Source organism: Cherax quadricarinatus, chromosome 6 (genome assembly GCF_038502225.1).
Source record: "Cherax quadricarinatus isolate ZL_2023a chromosome 6, ASM3850222v1, whole genome shotgun sequence".
Taxonomy (NCBI): domain Eukaryota; kingdom Metazoa; phylum Arthropoda; class Malacostraca; order Decapoda; family Parastacidae; genus Cherax; species Cherax quadricarinatus.
In genome coordinates, this window is record NC_091297.1 from 778250 (window position 1) to 783702 (window position 5453).

A 5453-nucleotide genomic window follows, 5' to 3' on the forward strand; every position below is an offset into this window, starting at 1 on the left:
CACAGGCCCCCCAAACCACAGTGGTGGAAAGGAAACTGAAGGTATGGTACACAAACACTGATGTAATAACAAATAAGTGGGAGGAGTGGCACGAAAGAGTCAAAGAGGCATCACCGGACATCATAGCTCTCACAGAAACCAAGCTTACAGGTATGATAACAGATGCCATCTTTCCAATGGGATACCAGATCCTGAGGAAAGACAGAGGGAACAGGGATGTTGGAGGAGTGGCATTGCTGATCAAAAACTGATGGAATTTTGATGAGCTGGAGAGAGGAGACAGTGGAGAAGAAAGTGATTACATAGCAGGAACACTTCACTCTGGAGGTCCCAAGGTGGTAATAGCAGTGATGTATAACCCACCACAGAACAGCAGGAGGCCAAGGCAAGAGTACGATGAGAGCAATAGAGTGATGGTTGACACATTGGCTGCAGTGGCCAGATCTCATGCATGCAGGGCAAAGCTCCTGAGCATGGGTGACTTTAACCACAAGAAGATCGATTGGGAGAACTTGGAGCCGCATGGGGGCCAAGATACATGGAGGGCTAAGATGATGGAGGTGGTACTGGAAAACTTCATGTACCAACACATAAGGGACACTACAAGAGAGAGAGGAGAGGATGAACCAGCAAGGCTGGACTTAGTATTCACCTTGAGTAATGAAATCGAGGACATCACATATGAAAGACCCCTTGGGGCCAGCAATCATGTGGTTTTAAGCTTCGAATACACAGTAGAGCTACAAGTGGAGGGAGAAGCAAGAAGGCCAGGACAAATGAAGCCAAACTACAAGAAAGGGGACTTCACGGAAATGAGGAACTTCCTGAACGGGGTTCAGTGGAACAGAAAACTGGCAGGGAAGCCAGTTAATGAGATGATGGAATATGTAGCAACATTATGCAAGGAGGCTGAGGAGAGGTTTGTACCCAAGGGTAACAGAAATAATGAAAAAACCAGGATGAGCCCATGGTTCACCAAAGGTGCAGGGAGGCAAAAACCAAGTGTGCTAGGGAATGGAAGAAATACAGAAGGCAAAGGACCCAGGAGAATAAGGAGAGCAGTCATAGAGCCAGAAACGAATATGCACAGATAAGAAGGGAGGCCCAAAGACAATATAAAAACGACATAGCAGTGAAAGCCAAATCTGACCTGAAACTGTTATACAGCCACATCAGGAGGAAAACAACAGTCAAGGACCAGGTAATCAGGCTAAGGAAGGAAGGAGGAGAGACAACAAGAAATGACCGTGAAGTATGTGAGGAACGCAACAAGAGATTCAAAGAAGTGTTCACAGAGGAGACAGAAGGGGCTCCAGAAAGATGGAGAGGTGGGGCACACCACCAAGTGCTGGACACAGTGGACACAACCGAGGAAGAAGTGAAGAGGCTTCTGAGTGAGCTAGATACCTCAAAGGCAATGGGGCCAGATAACATCTCCCCATGGGTCCTGAGAGAGGGAGCAGAGGTGCTATGTGTACGCCTAACAACAATATTCAATACATCTATTGAAACAGGGAGATTGCCTGAGGCATGGAAGGCAGCAAATGTAGTCCCAATCTTTAAAAAAGAAGACAGACATGAAGCACTAAACTACAGACCAGTGTCAATGACATGTATAGTATTGAAAATCATGGAGAAGATTATCAGAAGAGTGGTGGAACACCTAGAAAGGAATGATCTCATCAACAGCACCCAACATGGTTTCAGGGATGGGAAATCCTGTGTCACAAACCTACTGGAGTTCTATGACATGGTGACAGCAGTAAGACAAGAGAGAGAGGGGTGGGTGGATTGCATATTCTTGGACTGCAAGAAGGCGTTTGACACAGTTCCACACAAGAGATTGGTGCAAAAACTGGAGGACCAAGCAGGGATAATAGGGAAAGCACTACAATGGATCAGGGAATACTTGTCAGGAAGATAGCAGCGAGTCATGGTACGTGGCGAGGTGTCAGAGTGGGCACGTGTCAGAGTGGGCACCTGTCATGAGTGGGGTCCCACAGGGGTCAGTCCTAGGACCAGTGCTGTTTCTGGTATTTGTGAACGACATGACGGAAGGAATAGACTCTGAGGTGTCCCTGTTTGCAGATGACGTAAGTTGATGAGAAGAATTCACTCGATCGAAGACCAGGCAGAACTACAAAGGGATCTGGACAGGCTGCAGACCTGGTCAAGCAATTGGCTCCTGGAGTTCAGTCTCATCAAGTGCAAAGCCATGAAGATTGGGGAAGGGCAAAGACCGCAGACAGAGTACAGTCTAGGGGGACAGAGACTACAAACCTCACTTAAGGAAAAAGATCTTGGGGTGAGTATAACACCAGGCACATCTCCTGAAGAGCACATCAACCAAATAACGGCTGCAGCATATGGGCGCCTAGCAAACCTCAGAACACCATTCTGACATCTTAATAAGGAATCGTTCAGGACCCTATACACCGTGTACGTTAGGCCCATATTGGAGTATGCGGCACCAGTTTGGAACCCACATCTAGCCAAGCACGTAAAGAAACTAGAGAAAGTGCAAAGGTTTGCAACAAGACTAGTCCCAGAGCTAAGAGGTATGTCCTACGAGGAGAGGTTAAGGGAAATCAACCTGACGACACTGGAGGATAGGAGAGATAGGGGGGACATGATAACGACATATAAAATAATGAGGAATTGACAAGGTGGACAAAGACAGGATGTTCCAGAGATTGGACACAGTTGGAAGTTGAAGACACAGATGAATCACAGGGATGTTGGGAAGTATTTCTTCAGCCACAGAGTAGTCAATAAGTGGAATAGTTTGGGAAGCGATGTAGTGGAGGCAGGATCCATACATAGCTTTAAGCAGAGGTATAATAAAGCTCACGGTTCAGGGAGAGTGACCTAGTAGCGATAAGTGAAGAGGCGGGGCCAGGAGCTCGGACTCGACCCCTGCAACCTCAACTAGGTGAGTACAACTAGGCGAGTACATACGGGTCCTGAGAGAGGGAGCAGAGGCGCTATGTGTACCCCTAACAACAATATTCAACACATCTATCGAAACAGGGAGATTACCTGAGGTATGGATGACAGCAAATGTAGTCCCAATTTTCAAAAAAAAAAAAAAGACAGACATGAAGCACTAAACTACAGACCAGTGTCACTGACATGTATAGTATGCAAAGTCATGGAGAAGATTATCAGGAGAAGAGTGGTGGAACACCAAGAAAGGAATGATCTCATCAACAACAGCCAACATGGTTTCAGGGATGGGAAATCCTGTGTCACAATCCTACCGGAGTTCTATGACAGGGTGACAGCAATAAGACAAAAGAGGGGTGGGTAGATTGCATTTTCTTGGACTGTAAGAAGGCGTTTGACACAGTTTCACACAAGAGATTAGTGCAAAAACTGGAGGACCAGGCAGGGATAACAGGGAAGGCACTACAATGGATCAGGGAATACTTGTCAGGAAGACAGCAGCGAGTCATGGTACGTGGCGAGGTATCAGAGTGGGCACGTGTCAGAGTGGGCACCTGTCATGAGTGGGGTCCCAAAGGGGTCAGTCCTAGGACCAGTGCTCTTTCTGGTATTTGTGAACGACATTACAGGAGGAATAGACTCCGAAGTGTCCCTGTTTGCAGATGATGTGAAGGTGATGAGAAGAATTCATTCGGACGAAGACCAGGCAAAACTACAAAGGAATCTGGAAAGGCTGCAGACCTTGTCCAGCAATTAGCTCCTGGAGTTCAACCCCACCAAGTACAAAGTCATGAAGATAGGGGAAGGGCAAAGAAGACCGCAGACAGAGTACAGTCTAGGGGGCCAGAGACTACAACCCTCACTCAAGGAAAAAGATCTTGGGGTGAGTATAACACCAGGCACATTTCCTGAGGGGCACATCAATCAAATTACTGCTGCAGCATATGGGCGCCTAGCAAACCTCAGAATAGCATTCCGACATCTTAATAAGGAATGGTTCAGGACCCTATACACTGTGTACGTTAGGCCCACATTGGAGTATGCGGCACCAGTTTGGAATCCTCACATAGCCAAGCACGTAAAGAAACTAGAGAAAGTGCAAAGATTTGCAACAAGACTAGTCCCAGAGCTAAGGGATATGTCCAACGAGGAGAGGTTAAGGGAAATCAACCTGACGACACTGGAGGACAGGAGAGATAGGGGACACATGATAACGACATATAAAATACCGATAGGAATTGACAAGGTGGACAAAGACAGGATATTCCAGAGATGGGACACAGCAACAAGGGGACACAGTTGGAAGTTGAAGACACAGATGAATCACAGGGATGTTAGGAAGTATTTCTTCAGTCACAGAGTAGTAGGAAGTGGAATAGTTTGGAAAGCGATGTAGTGGAGGCAGGATCCATACATAGCTTTAAGCAGAGGTATGATAAAGCTCATGGTTCAGGGAGAGTGACCTAGTAGCGACCAGTGAAGAGGCGAGACCAGGAACTATGAATCGACTCCTGCAACCACAACTACGTGAGTACACACATACACACACAAGCCTGTAACCTCACTGCGGTGGAACCCACCCTGGGGCCTTACTGCGATGGAACCCACCCTGGGGCCTCACTGCGGTGGAACCCACCCTGGGGCCTCACTGCGGTGGAACCCACCCTGGGGCCTCACTGCGGTGGAACCCACTCTGGGGCTTCACTGCAGTGGAACCCACCTTGGGGCCTTACTGCAGTGGAACCCACCCTGGGGCCTCTCTGCGGTGGAACCCACCCTGCGACCTCACTGCGGTGGAACCCACTCTGGGGCCTCTGCGGTGGAACCCACCCTGGGACCTCACTGCAGTGGAACCCACCCTGGGGTCTCTCTGCGGTGGAACCCACTCTGGGCCCTCACTGCGGTGGAACCCACCCTGGGGCCTCACTGCCGCCGTAGCTCATCTTGCCGTCTAAATTATGCTTCCCACAGTTATTCACGAGTTACTTTACAAGTAAAGGCATTGACTGACAACCGAAGAGCCAGGGTTCGATCCGAGAGAGTAGTGACGTATGGGCAAGCCTCTTTACACCTACATCCCCTTGTTCACCTAGCTATCAGTACGTGGATGTCAGTCGACTGGACCGGGTGGAATTCTGAAGAAGGGGGTAGACAACCTTAGATAAGGATGGGCACTACAATGAGTTGAGGTATGATGACTGGGAGGGGGGAATAGCATACCATTATTTTTCTTAATTTTAGTTGCAGCATTCACGAGATTGTTAGGCCCAAAGAGATCATGAGTAGCGCCCTTGTTTGGCATATTTGCAGTTGCAGGTGTGGCATGCAAAGAGTATGTTACACTTTATTCGGAGCATGTACACACACCCATACAGGCTGCCTCCTAACCAGCGAACCAGGCGCTAAGGGTTTAACGGTAAGGGTACCCAGCATTAAATCAGTACCTTGAATCATTACCCAACCACAGATGGGTCTACCAAGTGTTGAAGTTACTTCCTATCACTCAT